We start from the raw sequence: 22389 nt of genomic DNA on the forward strand, positions 1-22389 counted from the left end.
TACAGTGAATCTGTAGATTGTTTTTGGTAAGGTCGCCATATTCACTGTGTTAATCCTACCTACCCATAATTATCAGAGACCTTTCCATCTTCTGATATCTACTTCAATACTTTTTCTTCAGGTACTATACCTAGACAGGTACCCCAATAGAGACTTAGAGACACCACCTACCCACACAACTTTCAACCCAAAAATTAATCTAGCCTATAAGAATTGCAGGTGTGGGGAATGGAACAGAGCTTGAGTGTATGGCCAAACAATAACCAGCCCAACATCAGACCAATCCCATTGGGATGCACATATCCCTTATATAGTTAATGATACCCTGTTATGCTTGCAGACCAGAGCAAGTTATCCTCTAGAGACTCCATTCAGACAGATCCAGACAACCATAGCCAAACAGTGGAAGGAGCTTAGGGTTTCTTATGGAAGAATAGGAAGGATTGCAGGTTCTGAAGAAAGGAAATAGGAACTCCACAGGAAGACCAGCAAAGTCAAGTAACCTGGAGCTCTGTGGTTCACAAAGTCTGAACCACTAACCAAAGAAATTACCTGGTCTGCACCTAGGCCTCCCTGCTCATATGTAGCAGATGTGCAGCTTGACCTAGAGCTACCCCAAAAATTGTTCCTGCCTTATTACCCAACATTATCTTAATGAATGCTGTGAAAGATGGAAGGCCCTTATTGCATTGGAAAGGTTAATCTTCTTCAGCCAGAGAGCAGAAACTGCTGGAAATAAAGATAAATTCAACCACGAGAATGTCAGAAGATGGGATCCTAGCATGGGTGTCTTCTGAGAAGCTCTACCATCAACTGACTGAAATAGATGCATATATTTACAGCCAACCATGAGACTGAGGTCTGCAACCCCTATGGAAGAGTTAGGGAAAAGGATTGAAGAGATGAAGAGGATTACAACTCCATAGGAAGACCAACAGTATCAACTAATCTGGACCTCTGGGAGCTCCTAGATACGAAGTCACCAGCAAAAAATATACATGGGATGGTCAGTGACTGTCCCCTTTCCCACCCTTGGCACAGATGCAGCAGGCAGAAGACAGACTTATCTGACCTCTCTGGGAGTGGATATGCATATTCCTATAAACACTTGATGCCCAAGGAAAGGAGGATGTGGTGGGATGAGGTGAAGAGGTTAAGAGGTGGGTGGGTGAAGAGGTGGGTGGCAGATCACCCTCTCAAATGCACTGTGGAGGTGGGATGGGTGAAGAATTCTTGGAGCTGGGGTCAGGGAAGGAGACCAACTTTTGGAATGTAAATAAATTTAACTATCTTTAAAAAATAAGATAAATTTTAAAAGGAAAAGCCCTGACACAACATTATGAGACAAGAAACTCCAAAAGTTGTTTCAAAATTTTTTGGTTGTTGTTTGTTTTTCTGTTATCCATCTACTGCTTGCTGGGCATGCAGCCTATCTTTAAGAGCAGATTGTTTCCACAGAGAAACTCCCTCAGAGAAAATCAAATTTGTATCCTCAAATGGTTAGCAATTTGAGATAGCTTCTGGGTTAGAGATGGGTGCATGTGCCCACTTCTCCTTTTAGTACTATGGCTCCATTTTGTACAGACTCATGCAAGCCCTGGGAATCTTCCCCAATGCGCACCTATAGTGTATATTTCGAGGCCTATGCTTTCTTGACATCATACATTTGTTCTAGCTCAAATACTCTTTCTGCTTCCATTTCCACAGATTTCCCTGAGCCCTGAGAGGAGACATTTGATAAGATAGTTGCTATACAATTAGGCCCTGTTTTCCCAAAATCTTTTACTATGCAATATATCTCCTTTGTATGCCTCTGTGTTTTTATCATCTGCTACAGAAGGAAGCTTTTCTGATGACAGCTAAGCAAGGCACTGGTGTATAAATATGACAGAATGTCATTAGGTGTCATTTTAGTGCTACATTTTATATTTATTTAGTTGTTGGTCTGTGGAACAATAGTACTTGCTTTTACCCTATCCATGGGATATCTAGTCTCGAGTTCATAGTCACACCATCAATGTGTAAAGTATATCCAATTTGGGCATGTTAAATCAGATATTGCTGGGGGACTCCAGCCAGCTTTGTGCCACTGAAGTACATCATAAATGAGTTTTTGTCTAAGTTGGTGATAATGTTCCTCCTTTGATAGCATTCAGAGTTTTTTTTTCTGTATCAAAGATATTAGGACCTAGAACTGAAGGCTATATGAAGGTATCCACTTGAGTTCTTCATGCTCAATGAATTGTCCTGATGTTATCTTCAGCAACATATCCTTGGCATCTGTTGTGAAAAGCAAACATAGTTCTTGTGGAATGTCTTGCTAACAGGTTGTGTGTAGGTACTCAAAGGACCCCTTTGGCCAACAAATCAATTAGATATAACTTGATCCCAGTACTGAAAGCTTCATTTGGTGAGAATGGGAAATGGGCATTTGAGACTCTGTACCACTATTAATTGACAATTTCACTAAAATTTTCTTTCATATATGTATATAGTTTAGAAAGCTTCTACTGTAGTAGATTTCTATACTTTCCCTCAAATGGCCCTAAAGTTTAAATAAATAAATAAATAAATAATAAACAAATAAACAAAAACAGTAGAAAAGACTTTTCACTATCTGAACATCTGGATATTTGTTGTAGAAATACTATTTATAAACTTCATGGGATGCACATTTATGTGATCACATTATGTATGTGAATTGGAAAGGTTGTCCTGTGTGTTGATTTTCTCTTCTCTATAAAAGATGTGCAAGGACATGGATACAAATGTAAAAGTTCATGTGGCTGCCATGGGAAACACAAACAAATGCAAACATACACACAACTGCATATATATATATATAGTTAAAACTCCTCTTAAAATGTATACCACTGTAATGTATCATTCTGAAGTGTATTTCTCTTCAACAGAGATAATTTTTGTTCTCTTTTATCCTCATACAGAAAAGGATGTTAAGCAGTATAATATCAACCCGTGTCATATTACAACCACTGACTTAGAAGTAAGCATTAGCCAGAAGTGATTAAAAACGAATCCCTGTGCAGTGGTGTGTGGGAAATGAGTGGCTGGTCACCATCCGACTCCTACCTAACAGGTGTCTACCTCATAAAACCACCATCATAATCAGAGCTTATTGGCAACCCTGTTGTTGGAGTGAGGAAAGAAGCCAGACTTTATGATTGCCTCTCATCTTTGTCATGCAAGACTATTTGGACACCACCTCTTTTGGGATGGCTCGATGTTTTTCATTGAAAAATATAAATTTATGCAAAAATATGGGGACCTAAGAAGCATGCCCAGAGTCATGATTTCATAAACAGAGATAAACGTCACTACAGAGATAGTATTGTTAGAAGAAAACCATGAGCCTGTTCTGAAAGGTTGTTAATGAGAACCTTTGAGGACACACTTTTTCAAGTCAGCAGTTTAAAGACAGACATATGTTATCACCACAGGCATCTGTCCCACTGTTTGGACAACAGAGAAGAATTCATTATATCAGATCATTAAAGGATTACACACAAAACTAATCATGATTGACAGAGTGAAAACTGACACTCTACTCAATGCTGCTTGTTCGTACTATTGGGTGGTATTCCGTTAAGGAGAATTTAATTTTCCATGTTTGCTAACATATAATCTCTAAAAATTTGAAAGCTGAAGCCTAAAATCCAGTCACACAAAATAAGAAGTATATAATTATTTTACAACTGAATTATTCTGAAGAATTACCTTTTGGATAAATTATGGTAAAAGCCATCTTTTCAAAATGCTATTTCTATATTGTAATATCTTATGTACACTTGTTTATGCATTTCTACTTGACTGTTCTAACCTTGAAAAGATGTTTAATGCAATGATTTTTAACTATTTTTAACTATTTTTAACTATTTTTATTTTATTTTTATTTTATTTTATTATTTTATATTATTATTTTATTTGTTATTTATTTATTTTATTTATTTTATTTATTTTATTTTTATTTTTTTATTTTTTTATTTATTTTATTTATTTATTTTATTTATTTTATTTATTATTTATTTATTATTTTATTATTATTTTATTTTTATTTTATTTTTAACTATTGATGCCATTCAAAAGGATTTATATCATGTTCAAATACAAGTCTCATTAGCATAGTATGTGAGGCAACTGAGCTGTGAATTTGAATGATGTCACTGATTATTACATATTGTTATTATTAACTATACAAAAATTGACACAAAAGGGAAGTAATTTCTTAATTAATTAAAATTTATATAAGTATATTTATTGTTAATAAATAGAAAAATAATCTAGAAGCAGAGAGTTTTCATGGGCTCTTATTGAACACAAAAATATATGTTAAAAAACTACACATAAAAGTTTTCAAAATATAAATACACATTTAAATTGTTAACGTTTACCTCCAATGAAATGGGGGCCCAAAGATGGAGACCACTAGCCTCCAGCTCAGCTGTCAGCCTGGAGACCTTCTCTCAGAAGCCCTGTCCCCAGGGGACCTCAGACTGAGTGAGCTCCCCCAGCATCAAGGTGGAGCCCTGTAGCATCTGCCTGGCGCTGCTTGGAGTGAACTTAGACAAAAGCCAGAGCTTCTGCCTCCCTGAGCCATGGGAGACACATGGGAACTACAACAGCCCAACAGGACCCATGCAAGCCCACACGTGAGCTAACTGCCATATATATATATATATATATATATATATATATATATATATATATACACATATATATAATATATACACACATATATATACATACATATATGTATATATGTGTGTGTGTATAAAATGGCTTGTATAAATTATCTTTCAACCCTTGGTGTTCCATTCCTTATTGCACCAGTGTTATCAGGATAAACTGTTTCTATCCAGTTTATTTAAGAGTGAATTTAGGATATGCATAGTGACTGAAGCACAATGCACTTCAAAAGATAATACCGTCATTATGATTTTTACACTCTTTCCTTAAAATTCTAAAAGTGTTGCAGGTCATCTCACTTTGTCTTCCAAAGAATAACTACCCTCTTGATATGAGTATTAACAATGCGGGTAGCCATTGTACCCAGAGTTGAATTTAAAATCCTACAAGTTTGTATAAATACTACATCAGATGTTAAAAAGAAAAAGTCATTAAAAGATGATGAGTTCCCAGTTTTTTACACTTCATTTGTGACAAATACTTTCTTTTTCTCAGTCTTTTAATTTTGTGAAAATACTGTCAATATTTTTCACCTGAGTGTCATTTTATGTGTTGCTGATCTCTGAGACATTTTTGTAAGTTGAAGATATTTCAAGGTATTTTCAAGGTAGCTGAGCAAAATTGTGTGTTTTGAAATACCTCAATTTAACTTCTTCAGGCTTGTTTCACTCTCTACCCAAGCACACCTCAGATGCCGCACCAGTCACTGCTCTCACCACATTATATCCTGTGACTCCTCAAACATTATCACCACCTGTCAAACCTGGCATGAAATAGCTTGCAAGGTTTTTATGTTGATTTTAAGGAATTAGAGGCATCAAGCATGTTATTTATTCTGGCTTTATCTGCAGTGATATACAGAGTTACCAGAAGCCCTAGGCAGCATCCCACATAATCTTTTCAGCATTGGCCACTGAAGTATTATATTATTGTCTGGATTAAGGATTCCTATATACTGCACTGAAATTTACATTCATTTAGAAGTATTCTAGGCTTTTAAACTCAGTCAATAACAAATGTTGCTTACAATTAAAATTAATTTGAGTTGCCTCTCAATTTAATATAAGTCACTTGTCCTCTTAGTATTCAGTAGGTGTAGTTACAGTGTAACGTTTATGCTTATTAAAATGATGAGCTAAATATTTATTTATTTTCATACAGAAGAAATCTAAAATTATTACAGCAAAATTTTATAAAATAATATTTGACGGTTCCTATTTTACCAATAAAATCTATCAAATATATATAGAATGAAGGATTCAGAAACACAGAGAGAACAAAAAGAGGAAAATCAAACAGGAAATGAAGGGGCTGAATGTCCTGAAGCTTTCTTCCACAGACTTGGCTGTGCTCTTGCCCTCTTTAGAACAAGTATTCATTCTTCAGACAATATTCACACTTCTTGTCTCCTGCCAAAGGTTAAGATAGACTCCACAAACAGGCACACACAGACACAGACACACACAGACACAGACACACACAGACACAGGCACACACACACAGAGCAAGTGAAAGAAAGAGGAGAGAGAGAGAGAGAGAGAGAGAGAGAGAGAGAGAGAGAGAGAGAGAGAGAGAGAGAGAGAATGAGAGAAAGAATGAGAGAAACAGACAGAGACAGAGAGAAAATGTTGAGGGGTTTTAGAGACAGAATATGGATGTTCTACCCATGCATAACCTCCAAATAAAATTCCAGGCCCTCCAGCATTGTTAAAATATATGTTTTTCTATTTTAGTGAGCTGTTTAATAATAATAAATAATAATAATAATAATAATTTATTTTATCTATTATTTCCTTTTATTTCTAATTTTCTATGCTGATCATTCTATTACAAAAGGAGCCTTAGCTCTATTGAACTCCTTTGATTTAATCTTTGTCCCACTATGTGTCTGAGAAGCTGCTTAAGTTACTCAAGCTGCTTAAGTTACTCACCACTCCTGGCTTTTCTTTGTGTGTGTGTGTGTGTGTGTGTGTGTGTGTATGTGTGTGTGTGTGTGTATGTGTTTGTCTTCTATCTGTGTGCATGTGTGAGCATGCATATGTGTATTAGTAGAGCCTGAAATTCACATAAATAATACTTACAGCAATATATGTAATTTTTTTCCATCTATTACACATAATATTTGGGTAAAATTTTATAAATCCATTAATATTATACATATGTAATCAATAATCTTCTTGACTTTTTCCCAAGAATTTCAATTTCCTAATTTATATGAATAGAAATAAGTTCTATGTGCTAATATTCAATATAACATTTTCTGCATGACCTGTCACCTGTATGCACTTTTTGTATAAATTAAATAAAAATGAAAAAGAAACATTATGTCTTCACCCACATACGATCTACATCTGCTTTTCCATATTAATAACACTAAAAGAAATATTATTAGTAATCCTAATTCTATTGTCAAGACTAGCACTGTTTCTGAGGATGGGTATCCTCAACACCCATCACTATGCCATATTCCAAAGGAATATTTCCCAGGTCCATTTCTTTAGAAAAATTTAAACTCCATTTATCATATAAGTAGCAAAAATATCCGTTTATATGTCATCACTTAACATATCTTATAAAAGAGTTATTCTTTCTTAACTAATGTTTCTGCAATATATAATGCATGTAAAAATAATATTTGTAGACTAAATACACAAAATACCATTTTTGTATGAGTACTCTTTAAGAGCCAAAATATGATATTTATTTACATAAGACACAGCTCAAAATTTTGTACCACATTCAGTTTGCTTTTTAACTCTAAGCTTATACATCATTTTGTATTTTATTCCTATATCAGTGAAACATGACAAATAAAATCTTATTTCTGTTAAACAAGAGAACATTTACCTCAATACTATTTTCTACCCTCACACTTATACTTACCATAAAACTAATCAAAATATAACTGTAGTTGCAAAATAAAACCCACCTTGATTTTATGTTTAGTTAATACCTTTATAGACCAATGTCCACATTAGTAATGAACTTTCCTCTCTCTCACACAGCTATTGTATCAAGTATACTCTTCATATTCTTATGGGCTGGTATTATTCGCATCCTATATTTTTATCTTAAACTTATCATTCACATATGAACCCTCTGCTTCATCATAGTCTTTAAGAGCTCTCTCTCTCTCTCTCTCTCTCTCTCTCTCTCTCTCTCTCTCTCTCTGTCTCTCTCTCTCTCTCTCTCATATACACATGCTGAAACACACACTACCTCTCCTTTATATGCCACGGCATGCCAATAGCATCAATCACCATTCACACCATCAATCATGCAGCTCCAATGCAGTTACATGACATCTGCCATATCACCCTTCTGCATTACAGTCCTGCACTTGAATTTTGATGCAAGAAGATTTTGTTTGTAGATTCATAATCAATCAAAGCATCCTTTAATGTCTCATATTCAGAAGCTGTAGTCGCATTAATCACATATATTTTTATTGTATTTGGTCATGCATTTAACAGAGTTCTACCTTGTAGACTAATAATAAGTAAATAAAACATAATTTGTAATACCTCTGAGAACCAGCAATAAATTAGTTATTCTAAGCAGTAGACCTATTTCTAAGTTTTGTCCTTTACACACACACACACACACACACACACACACACACAATTTTCTTAATATTAAAATAAATTTCAGGTGACAGTTGGAGCATTAACATATGCAAACTCTAAAAGCAGACCTCTTCTTATTTCTGATGTCAGTTTCATTGAGTATCCATACTTTTTTATACAATATTGTATAGTACACGTTTGGTGAGGGTATCTGGTGCCCAGAAAAAAATCATAATATATACCAGAAAATACAAATAAAACATGGAAAAATTTGGTAAATTTAAAGAAAGTTAAAAGGTCAATTTAGACAAATCATTGGTTGGGTATTTCTTCCATCTCTGTTCTATATTTGTCTCTTCCCATGTCATAGGGAGAACAAATATTAAGTCAAAGATTTTTGACTGATTTGCTGTCATGTGATATAATGTACTGTCACTTGAGCTTTTGATCTTAGTCAAAATTACTGATGGATATAAGATAAAATCTGAGTCATTTCCAATAACATTTTCTTGATAACTAAGGATATTAAACAGTTTTTGTTTCTCAGCCTCTAAAGAATGGAAGTTAGTGGACAGATGAGGATCTCAGAAGTCTGTGGAGTGACCCAAGCTGAGAATCCTAGTAGTGTTGGATATTGACACTAAAGTTGTCACATATTGTAGCCAAACTGGACTTCCAGTGGAGGGGGGAGAACAGCAACCCACCCACAAAAGTTTTGAGTAAAGCAGTAAGAAGTAATTAGTAAAAATCATCTAGGTGGTAAAAATTGATTGAAGAGTTGAGAGTGACTCTGGAGGTTCTGGGGGACATATTAATAACAACATAATGTATCTTTAAGAAGATAAATTCAATAGGTCCAGTGAATTTCATATTCAATACCTGACTCATAGGCAATATTGAAGAAGTGCCTAGAAAGTGTTTAAACATTGAATGCAGAGTAGAACTCTGGGAAAGAGACAAATTTGTAAATCATCAGCACATAGACTGATATTAGATCCATACATATTGTTTTTATTTACCAAGGGAAAATTATCAGAATGAAAGAATAAAAAAACAAATTAACATCAGTACCACAGTTGGGAGTCAGTTTCTAAAAATTCAAGCTAATCCTTTGTAAATGAATTAATTAAAATATTAATAAACTGATACAGTGAATTTTATATCAGAAAAGATCAAGTTGCATTTCCAAAATCATCAGTAAGGAGTGTGATTTAAGCATCCTCTGGTGACATTTTACATGTGTACATACATGTGCTGAATACAAGAGACAAGCATCTATACATAAAACGAATGCCACAAACACTAGATCCATAATTAAAACTCTTTCAGTTTAAAACAAAAGTAGCAAATGAATACAATTCCAAATAAAAACTTAAAGGCAAAAAACTCAGTCAACGTTGACCATAGTTGATATAAGTTTATAAAAATTGGAATTACACTAATGTCTCCTTCATTTGTAGAATTTAAAACATCAATATTATTCTGGAAAGAATGAGAAAAAAACCTGATAGAATAAAATAAATAAAATGGAGAGGCTATAAACCATACATCCTTTGTAAATATAATTTTCTTTACTTTGCCTTTATAATTTTATTTATTTTATCTTTCCTAACACAGATCCTCCCCCAAAGGTAATCACCATTCTACTCTATAATTTTTTGAATACGTTGATTAAAACTTCCTATAAAAATGAAATCTCAGTTCAATTTAAGTTGCCCATTCCACATTGAATTAATATTACAAAGAAACATAATATATACTATAAAATTATATCGTTTGTAATGGTTAAAATTAACTGCCAGCTGGGGTAATATATCAATATATTTCTGTAAATCAGCAAAATCTCATGAGTTATAAACTTGTGTTCATCTTGGGCTACCTAATGAGGCTCAGTGTGAACAAAAGTAATTAACATAAATAAAAGAGAGATTCACTCTTTGACTTTATCTATTTTCCTTTCTTCTAATAACCCTTTCTTGTTAGATTTTTTTTTCTTACAGGTTTAGAGATATGTGAAGCTGAATGTCTTCTATATTACTTAAGAAAGTTGGTCATTTTCCTTTAGCTTACTGTCCTTTGTTATAAACCCCATTTTGTTGGAATGTAACACATTTTTTTTTCTAAATTATCAGAGAGTGGCTTTGAACTCTTACACATTTTTATTTCCTATCTGATTGACCCTAATACTGCCACAGAAAGAATTCTGTAGGTTGTTATTTTTATTGTTTCATATACTCAAAGTGTCAGTGCTTTCCTATATAATACTGTCATTTTGGTGTTTTTTTCCTGAATTATTCCTCTCCTTTTTAGTTATCTAGATTCTTAATGTTTTCTTCTTCATCATTTACCTGGAAATTCTACCCATGGAAAGAAACATAAGTAAGCTACAATCAGTTTATTACTAAAATGGTAATTAACTAATGTATTAAAAATAACAATAGCTTAATTATGTGCAAACTACATGTTCCTAAATTGTAATGCTTAAGATATGAATAAAAGTGTACTGTTTCCCTTGATGTAATAAGCAGAAGAATAGTAAATTATGGGCAATAAAGTTACGCTGTACAATAGTTACCAACTTGTTTTCATACAAATGTTCTGAAATAGGTTTCTTAATTCTCTGGTTCAGAAGAACCATGAATAATGCTTAAATGGCAAGAGGTATATCTCCATTCATGGTGAATATATTAACTAGAAGCCATCCAATTTTAAGGTCCATGGAAATATATCTTATTACTCTGGATTGAGACTTTCCTTAAGGGTTTTGATTTTCCAGATCAGCCTTCAATTGCATGTAAAATGAAATTCACATTTTTGTAATGTTCTCCAATCAATTGGCCATTGCTTTTAAAACAACCTAAATAAATATCTGTAGCTCCAAGAATGTGCTCCCATTTTGCTAATGATTTTTTAAGCCTTTATAGAGATTATTACATAGACACTAACCACCAATCCATACAACGTTTGACATCACAAAGGACAGCAATGTGACCTATGCATCTCATTACCCTGTCCAGTGTGATCTGTACTACTCATGGTTGGGGCATCAAGTCAATAGAGGCAGGCATTGCTACTAAGAAAATAACACCTATTATGACTTAGGTTTGTTTTATTTCAAATAATGTTTAAACATTCATTTCTGGCCACTGCATGCTCGGCAAAGCTATAACTAATCTATGTTCACAGTCAAATATATAAAATGCAATATAGCACATTTTTCATTGTTGTCTATGGAACAGATGGTAAAGGCAGGGACAGAAAAGAACACAGATATTACATATTTCTCCAGCAGAATTAAATAATTAACACACTAAATTAAAAACAATCTTTATTATCCAGTTTCTTGAAAGTTGACTACAACGTCATACTACGTTCATTGAAGCTGTTGGTTTTCCCAGACTTATTCTACAGATTGTTATGTTAGTTGTCAATTTATTGTCTCTCGGCTCTCTAATGACCCATAACAATGTTAAAACTAAAAACCAATTCTCATTATGAAGCTAGGTGTCATCTACAGTTTAATAAAAGTGTTTCCCGTATATCCAAGTCCTGCAATAGGTATTATCCTTATTCAGTAAAATTATCTTACATCACTAAATGATGTTGTTTCATTCAATTTGTCTAAACCACAGTCCAAATTTCTTTTTTCTTCTATTTGCTCTGATGTCCTCCATTACTCCAAGTGCTGACTAATTGCACATAGACCTTCATGAACCAGTGTCCTCTCTGAGGTAACAAATGACTACTTTCTAACAGCTCAAATCAATGCATATTCATGATCTCTCAGCTATAGGTCATAAATGTGAAGGCCAGCAGTCTGTTAATGCTGCTCAAGGAGTCTCCAGGGAGCTCTGCTCTACTTTGTCACTATACAATATACATGCATTTTTTAGATCATGGCTTCTATGTCTTTCTTTCTTCAACTCCAGTAATGTGGGAAGTGTAAATTCTTTGTATCTCTTTCAGTGTCTCTGTCTATGATTATGCCTCCTTTTCTCTTTCCTCTGGCCTTTCCATGTTCATCTCCTGGCCTTTGACTATCTTGCTTTTCTTCTTAAAAGTAACCTTGTAATAACAGTCCAACTGGAAAATCCACAATATTTCCATTGGACACATAAGAGGGGGTATATAAAGAAAATTAATAATAGTTTATTGCTTACTGTGACAAGCATTTTATAACTTCAAAAATCAAAACTTTTAAATATAAATCTAATAAATTTAATAAAAAATAAGATATTAAATATAAAGTATTTGATGATATTTAGTGTATATGGGCACATATATATTCACTCACAAATATCTTGTACATATAATATATGTAAACATGTGCACTTACATAGTACCAAAATAATTTAAATAACAAATTAATTTGTAAAATATAGGATATATTTTATTATGAATATGAATATTAAAATAATTGAACATTTATTGTTATATTTTACAAGACATAAAATATTTTAAAGATTTTATTCAAATGTAATCTATGAGAAACTCCTGATAATCTCATGCATTCCTCAGTGTTATAAATCAATCTCTGATTGTGCCCCCTACTAATTATGATTTTTTTACAATGCCTTAGCAAAGACCATATTTAAAAATGGCTTTTGGGGGTGTGTGGCTGGAGAGATGGCTCAGTGATTAAGAGCACTGACTGCTCTTCCAAAGGTCCTGAGTTCAACTCCCAGCAACCACATGGTGGCTCACAACCATCTGTAGTGAGGTCTGGTGTCCTCTTCTGGTGTGTCTGAAGAGAACAACAATGTACTCATATACATAGAATAAATAAATTTATATTAAAAAAAAGGCTTTGGTCAACAGTTTGATGATTAGTGTTGTATTTTACCAAATGCTTTCATTTCTAAGAAGCATGTAAAAATATCTTAAATAGTCAAATCCCATCACCTCGGTCATCTCACACTGTTGTGGATAGCCCTCACCTTGTATTTTGACACTAATCCCCCTTTTCTCTGAAGGCCTGCAGAGGAGGTGTGAGTCATTACACAGGTGATTTCTAGTGAACCTTCTGCCCATCTTAATTTGTAAAATAAAGGCTGGAGCCAGTGATTGGGCAGAGGAAGGGGAAGTGGAGATATAATGGTTGGTGGGAAGAGAGCAGTGAGGAGGACAACTGGAGGATGGCTAGAGGAAGACAATGGATGAGGAAGATGACAGAGACGACAACGGAGACATGATGACACAACAACTTGGGAGAGAAGGGAGAGAGGACGACTGGGGAGAAGAAAGGAGAGAGAAGACTACAGAGGACGATAGAGGAGAATGACTGGGAAGCAGGAGGTAGAAGGACAAATGCAATCTGGAAAACCCTCAAGTTATAAGGGTCTCATAGCTGGGGAACAGAGTAGTGTAGGGGTATCTATGCAATCTAGGCTTGCAGAATACATTCATATTTACTGAGTTGTGTTTTCATTGACTGGTCCTATTCAGGTTGGAGACTTAAAGATCACCCACTACATCACACCACACCTCCTTCAGTAGAGAATGTATTTGTCTACAACCAGATGGGTTCTTCTTTTAATATTGCCTTGGTCTCTGGGGAGCCAGTTACTTTTATTTTTTCTGGATCTATGTCTGAGTTCCCACAACTCTTAAATAAACATGCTAATATTTAAACATAATTTAAAAAACCTAGATAGAAGGTTAATATATATCTTATACAAGTTTTGCTATGAGAGACAGGGCTTGAGTTTTGAATGTGTACCCATTTTATTTTGTATTGCAGTTATGAATCTACTTTTGTATTGATTTTAAAGGCATATCCGACATTAAAATTTTAATATTGACATTTATTTATCTTTTATTACTTTTACCTATCATTCAAACTATTTTTCTCTTTTTCTAAAACATCAGTTACCCTCTTGTTTTTCATCCTTTATTAATTAAACTAAGTAGAAAAAACCATAGGCTATTTCTAGTGTCATTATAGCATTCAAAATTTCTTACTTATTTGTATATTTTTGAATTATTAATTTTCAATTTAAAAAGAAGTTACTTTATAATAAATCCATAATATTAAAGAAGTTTCCTGCAATGTGTTATGCTTCAAAAAATAAAATTCAAAAGGTGAAGTACGATTTCTACTGAATATCTTTTATAATTTTAAAGTCAAAAGTGAATATACAATTGAAAGAATAGAGCATATACATACATATTTATTTTTCATGAGTATAGATAAAAGATGGGTTATATATAATTATAAACAAAATTCAAGGCATGGATGCATGTCAGTTAACAGAAGATTGTATTGACAGTTGATCATAAATCATATATAATTATATTTGGTAGTTGATAAATACATGTGTATGGTAACTCATAAACCATGTAAAACTACACAAATCTCTCACGTTTTAAATTTTTTATTGGTTATTTTATTTATTTACGTTTCAAATATTATCCCCCTTGCTGGTTTACACAAGTCTCTCACACAGCAATAAGATGCAAAATGTTTTACTGTTTCTTAAAAAAAAAAAATGTATAGTAGTATATTTCATCATGTGTATCCAAAATATAAAGAATCAGAATTCACTCAAGTAGAGACAGAATTAAATGTAGTTTCCATTCCTGAGTAGTGTGGGGAAACAGAGTGGTGCAAAGATACCAGTCACTGGATATACGGGGGTGTAAGTTTTAGTTAGGAAGTATAAGTTTTGAATACAGAATAACAGATAAACATTCTTAGTAAAGTTGAGTTGAATCTTTAAACCAAACAAGACTTTTGTAGAATAGAGATGTTTAAAATATATGCGTATTATTCTCTGAATTTTCTCAGTGGTCTTTTATTTTCTCCCTTTTGATTTCTAATTTATACTGATTGGGGTGTTATATTCTGTTTGGTTAGTTTGCTAAAGAGTTGTCAATCTTGTTAATTGTAGAGAGGATCTTTTGTATACTGTATGGAAGCATCACCTGTCAATCAAAAAGCTGTTGGCCTATTAGCTTAGGGAGGAAATAGGAGGTGGCAGAGAGCAGGGAGAGAGGCTTCTGGGATAGAGTCAGGCAAGAGAAGTGATTTGCCCTGAACATTGATGAAGATGGTCATGTGAACCTGAGGAGAGATAACTAGCCATATGGCAGGAATTGGAATGAATACATGGGTTAAGTTACGAACTAGTTAGGTAATGAGCACAAGCTTATGGCTTAAGTCTCACAGTGAGTATTTCAGAATTTGGGTGCATGTGGAAAAACTAGTGGTTACAAATGGTGCACAGAACGTCTGCCATAAAATCCAGGCTTACAGCCTGAAAAGTCCCAGGTAGAAGGTGATTTCCTAGTCAGTTGGGAGCAGGAAACCACAAAGTGGCCTAACAAGACTCCTTTAGATGCCCTGCTCAGCAACAAAGCTTTTATCTGGCTGTCAGGTACTTGAATAGAGCCTGTGAACAGCTGGCTCAGTTGTTGGGTGCTAGAGCTTCACAAAAAGAAACTCCAGGCTTTCATAGCAGGTACAGCAGAGTTTCTTGAGCCAGCCAATGTGGCAGAGTCTAGTAGGTCACACTGAGAAGGTGAATGGCTCACAGAGTGATAGGACTGCCCCTTCCTGTCTGGATGATCTTGTCTGTCTGGAAGATTAGCCTTTTAAGGCTTGGCCCGAGCCACAGAGAACAGCTGCTGGCAGTGGAAGCCAGCCCCAGACTGAGAACACTTTCTGAGCAGGTACAATAGGCTTGAAAATGTGCTTAGGTGCTAAAGAAACAAAAGAAACTTGGTATAATGAATCATAGAAAAATGGTTTGAAAATAAGAAAATAAAATCCTTAAGTAAAGAATTAGAGATTAAAAAGTAAAATATTTCCTGTGTTAGAAAACACAGTCATAAAATGCAGCTGAATTCCATATGATTTTTTTCACATATCAGCATACAATATATATATATATATATATATATATATATATATATATATATATATATATTCCTTTTTCAGTTTTTTTCAGTATTGTCAACAATTGGACACCATTTTTATATATTTTATTCATTAAGCATTTTCTCAGTTAGTTTTTTCTTTTTTAAATTATATATTTTCTTTTTTTCTTTAAAACAATGAAATTTTATTTTGATGAAAAACTCGAGTTTATAATCATTTAGTAAATGAGCAAACAGTTCATTTTACTATCCCATAACACTTAAGAAAAAAGCATTAGTAAATAAATATATGAACAGATTTAGGATAAGTCAGACTGGACAGTAACCACCTCTTGATGTTCACCTCCCTGCATGTGACTCACCCTAAAAGGCCTGCAGGGCTCTGCAGATGAATGAACCAACGCTATAAGCATCAAGTTTCATCCTAATTGTTTAAATAAAGCCAAGATAAATATGTTTTTGCTTGTTGTGGGCCAACTATACATACTGTACTGAGGAATACTCTGATAGAAGCATTTATGTTATACTGTGCATCACAGCTCTAAAATGGCTTCAACAGCTCCATTTAACCACCATCTATAACGTGCAACTCTGTAATATTCTGCATCTTACCTGGGGCATAAGTATCAATCTACACTGAAAGTACCCCAGCTGCCAAATTCCCACCACTTCTGAAAAGACCTAGATATGTGAAAAAGGACTATCCTCTTACAAAGAACCAATTTCACAAACCTACATGTAAACAAATACATTTATAGAACTGGAAGCAGGATGCTAAAGTTGTACTCATTAAAAAAAAAAAAACCACTCAGCTACCTCTGGTCTTAAAAAAAAAAAAAAAGCCTACACTGCAGTATCCTAAACATGTGCATCTCACAATGAAGAAAAGTGGCCTCGCAGTACAGAATGAGGAGTACCGCGTCACTGTGGAAAGTAGCATGCTATGGTTTCAGGAACAACAGCATCACAGCACTGGATTCTGTGCATCAGGATCGAGGTCATTGTTGCCTCAGGCGGGGTGGCTGGGAAGGATGTCCAGCTCATGCACCTGTGGAGTAGGGTGCACCACTCCCAGTCGGTCCTGGGGAATGTCTGCAGCAGCTGCTGCCCGGTTGGTAATCGATTTTCTCTTTACACATTGAAAGTCTACATGCCCACTCTTTCCTTCCTCCCTCTCTCAGGACATTCGAATGAAGGGCCTTTGGACATAATTGTAAATGACTTCTGGATGGCCCGCTGGCCTTGCCTTTACTTTTTCTTTGTAAGTAGGATAGCCTTCTATTCCCAATCTAATCTTCTTAAGACCCCTCTCCTTCAAAACTGATTTGGGCACATCTCTGTTTTTAATGTACTTGAGAAATCTATATAATTTTGTGCTATAAATAATTTGTGAATATTCCTCTCCCATCTGTGGTGGATTCTCCTCATCCCAATCACCTACATCATCTGCAAGCACGAAGACATGGCACTCTCGTTCCCCACTCTGGGTGCTTGCTACTATAAGAGGGATGGTCATTTCTTCCAAATAAAATTCAAATTGTCTACGAGCACCATCATTTGATAACTCATGCATAAGGGCACTAAGATCTCTACATTTAATTGTACTGTATTCAAAAGAGATACAAAGGTAATCACATGCTTCTCTCAGTTCAGGGATAGATATGTCATCAGGACAGCAGATGATTCCTGTCTTGTAATAATCCAAAATAGCTCGAAACACAGTAGAACCAATTCCCTCTGCCACCTCATATTCTCCCTTCTCACTGGGACGTGTGAAATTATGTTCCCGGCCAGATCCAAACATTCTGCCCAACACTGTATCTGGCTGTGCAGTAAAAATGTATGGATCCACAACAAATCTGGTGTAATCTACTATCGATGTCCTCACATTCCCAGCCCCTTTTTTTGCATTCTCATACACAAACACCATCTCCCCAGATGTCTTACAGCTACCATCTGAGCTTGACTGACTGCTGTTCCTGCTACTGTTCCCAGCACTGCTCATAGAGCCATTTGGGGGTGCTCTTTGAGGACGAGGACTGCTTGGACAAGAACAACTATGGTCTTTTTCTTGTTCAATATGATGCTGCCTTGTTGGTGAAGTCACATTTCGAATACAAGGAGTGAGCTGAGATTCTCTTTCTCCTGAGATGAATCTTGTGATCTGTCACTTGACCTTCGTCTATCTCTTGATCTTTCATGTCCCCCACTAGCACCGTGCAGACTCATTTTGCTGTGGCAACTCCTCCCTCAGCAACATGTGAGAAAGTGCTTGAGTGTTTATAAACATTACGAGGTCTACTATGCAATTTTGGATCCCAATTCTCTGGATCACTGGAGTTACTGTCACAGGGATGAGGCTGTCCTGCCATCCTACTTCAAGTTTCCTCACACTGCTCTGAGAGCACACATATAGCACCCATAACTGCCCTATTGTGATGTGCCTTCTTAGGGTTGTCACTGGGGTGACCCAAAGATGACAGGAAGGGGGTGGGGCACTGGGTTAGTCTGCCCTGAGGCCTGAGGATCAAGAAGAAAAGCTATGGAAGTGAGCGATGCTCCCCTTCCTCTGCCTACTTAACTGGATCCCTCCGTGCTAGGTGTGAGGCGGCCAGTCCACCAGCTGTGCCTTATTAGATATTTTCTGTATTTATGTTTGAAATATTATCCCCTTTCCCGGTTTCTGCCCCGGAATCTCCCATTTTATCACCCTCCCCCTGCTTCTATAAGGTTTTTCCCCCACCCACCCATTACTGCTATATCAGGCTCCTGCCAGAATGCACTTCTTGGCATCCACGATAGTGTCTGGGTGTGGTGATTATATATGGGATAGATTCCCCAGGTGGGGCAGACGACATAAATGTGCATTATAAACAAATTTAAGTTTGGTATTAAGAAATAGACAAACGCAATACACGGTTGCTTTACAGATCGCTGGAGCTTATTTGTGTTGAAAAACGAAAGCTTTATACTTCCTGAAGCAATTCCACTTCCCCCCCCCTTTAAATCAGAATAAAGAATCTTCAGAACAACCCTATGAAGATCTGATAAAAACAACAAAAAGTAGTTACCAATTAGAGAAAAAAAGCCATAAAGTCTTGAATTGAATACTACATTTAGAACAATGTCATAAAATCAGTTATGTGTTTATTAGAGTTTGAAAATTCCAGATATGTGCACGCATTAATCATACAGTTAATGCATGTTCAGAATTACAATAGTCTTTTGCCCTAAACCCTAAAAAGGATAATCCTGAAATTACACATTTATCAGAGTTAGTGGCTACTTTAGAGATGACTTTACAAATTGAAACTGATGATGCTTTGTCACGTGTATACATTAGAATACAACTTAGGTTTTAAACAATAGGACAAAGAACAAGAAAAGAAAACAATGTCCTCATTTCCAAAGGCAAGATGGGTAATTTCTGGTGGTTTGATGGGATTGTCATCATTTTGTGGGGTTGTTTACTAGTTACTTATGGTCTTGGTTGTTATGCCCAGATCACAGGGTTCCCATAAACCACCAAAACCACCAGGAATCCAACGCACATATAGAAACAACAAGTTTTTATTCGAGCTTGAGCTTAAACCCTCCAACCTCTCCAAAGCACTGGATGGGTGTGGAAGCTGATGAAGCAGTGCATTTTTATCACAATTATTGCAGGGTAAAGGGCTTTCCAGCTTAGCAGTTACATGATTAGTTGACATTTGAAAACTGCAGCTAGGTGTGTTTCTATGGGCTATTGATGATTTCAGCTTGGTAAGAACAATTGCTCTTAGCTCAAGCAATCTATTTTAGGATACCTGAAACTTTAGGTACTTTCTTCCTAAGAGCTAATTGGCTATCACTAGGGGGGTGGAGTGGCTGCTACTAAGAATGTCTTACTTTCTGGAACACATTGGGGTTTTTCTAGTAGCTGAGTTTAATCTAAGGGCAATTTAAACATAAAATGGAGTCTAAAAGTAAAATGTAGTTTGCAATGTTAAGCAGGGCCCTTTATTGAACACAGAGGAAACAAAATATATTAGGTTAGACTCAGGGATTTCATTCTTTCTTTGTCTTTATTCTATCCTTTTTTTTATATGCTCTGGGGAAAAAAGGAGTATCAGGATGCAAAGAAGAAGAGTGGACATAGGAATCATGCAGGAATGATAAGAATAAAATGTAGATTATTAAATTTTCTTTATACTATAGGACAACTGCTAGTCAAAAATCTTACATTACTATAGATATATGTATATTGATAAGTTATGATTATGTTAAGTTACAACATACTATGCATCAACTCTTTTTAAGGTATTGGAGGTATGTTATTATTAAAACACTGATGTGGATGGCAGGAAGTGCATACTGACAAGAGCCTGATATAGCTGTTTCCTTAGAGGTCTGCCAAAGGCTGACACATTCAGAGGCCAATGCTCACAGCTAACCACTGATCTGATCAAGGGTTTCCCAATGGAGAAGTTGGAGAGAAGACTGAAGGAGCAGAAAGTGTATGTGGCCCCATGAGGAGAGCAACAATACCAACCAACCGGAGCTCCCCAAGGTCTAAACCACCAGCCTGGGAGCACATAGGGAGGGACCCATGACTCCAGCTGTATATGAAGGGGAAGATGGCATAGGTGGGAGAGAAGATTTTTGGTCCCATGAAGGATGAACACCAAGTGGGGGGGGGAGAATTTGAGGGTGGGGAGGTGGGAGTGGGGGGTAGGTGGGGGCACATTCTCATAGAAGCATGAGGAGGGGGGATGGGATAGAATGTTCCTGGGTGGTGGGGGGAAGGGTGTTAGGGGATAAAATCTGAAATGTAAATGTAATATCCAATAAAAATAATTTTTAAAAATGCAATGTTAACTTCTAGTCCTTTTGAAAGAGATTACAAACTATTTAGGATAATTTTAAAATGCAACAAACATAAGGGCTAAGATCAAAACCTCAGGTGACAGAACATATTGGCAAGAATGTGGAGAAAGAACACTCCTTCATTGCTGATGGGATTTCAAATTAGTACAACCACTCAGGAAATCAATTTGGAGTTTCCTCAGAAAATTGAAAATAGATCTATCTGAAGACCCAGCAACACCACTCTTGGGAATATACTCAAAAGATGCCCCACCATGTCACAGGGGCATGTGTTCTATTATGTTCATAGTGACCTGTTTGTGATAGCCAGAAGCTGAAAACAACCCAGATGTCCCATGCCAGAAAAATAGATTCAGAAAATGTGGTTTATATACACAATGGATTGCTACTAAGCTATTAAGAATGAGGACATCAAGAGTTTTGCAGGCAAATGGATAGACCCAGAAAATATCACTCTGAGTGAAGTAACTCAGATCCCAAAGGACATGCATGGTATGTACTCACTAATAAGTGAATATTAGCCAAAAATATGGCAGATATCCAAGATACAGGCCACAGAACTCATAACAGTCAACAAGCTGAAAGTTAGGGTGCCTCAGTCCCACTTGGAAAGAAGAAAAAGGTGGCAGAGTGGAGAACATGATTTGTTATTGGGTGGGGGAAAAGGACTGAAATCCCTGAGGGTCAGGAGAAAGAATGGAAATATGCAACCTCAGAAGGTAGAGATTGAGAGGATCCTCCAGAATGTACCAGAGACCTGGGATGTGATAGACTTTCAGAACTCAAAGAGAAGGACCTTAGATAAAATCTCCTACATTGAGAAGAAGGTACTTGTAGAGCCAACATCTGGCAGAAAGACAGGACATCAAGTGAGGGATGGGGTTCTCATCCCACAGTTAAAACTCTGACCCATAATTGTCTGAAAAAACTGCAGGGATGGAAATGGAGAGAAGCCCGAAGAAAAGAAGGTTCAGTGACAGACCCAAAGTGGGATCTAGCTCAAGGGGAGGCCCCAAGAACTGACACTATTACTGAGACTATGAAGCAATCACAAAAAGGGACCTATCATGACTGTCCTCTGAAAGACCCAACAAGCAGCTGAAAGAGTGAGATGCAAATATTTGTACCCAACCAATGGACAGAAGCTGCTGACCCCTGTGGTTGAGTTAGGGGAAATCTGGAGGAAGCTGAGGAGGAGGATGACCCTATAGTAGGATCAGTAGTCTCAATTAACCTGGACTCCTGATCTCTCAAACACTGGACCACCAAAAAGACAGCATACACCAGCTGATATGAAGCCACCAGCACATATACAGCAGAGGACAGCTGGGTCTGGTTTTAGTCAGAGAAGATGCACCTTACCCTCAAGAGACTG

General features: G+C 35.9%; 1 pseudogene; it reads right to left on the reverse strand.

Annotated features, from left to right (window-relative positions):
• Window positions 1-17112: 17112 nt before the first annotated feature.
• LOC117722584 (BTB/POZ domain-containing protein 10 pseudogene) lies at window positions 17113-18520 on the reverse strand (annotated as a pseudogene).
• Between the last annotated feature and the right edge of the window lie 3869 nt (window positions 18521-22389).

The sequence above is a fragment of the Arvicanthis niloticus genome, chromosome 17, assembly GCF_011762505.2.
Source record: "Arvicanthis niloticus isolate mArvNil1 chromosome 17, mArvNil1.pat.X, whole genome shotgun sequence".
In the NCBI taxonomy this organism is placed as follows: domain Eukaryota; kingdom Metazoa; phylum Chordata; class Mammalia; order Rodentia; family Muridae; genus Arvicanthis; species Arvicanthis niloticus.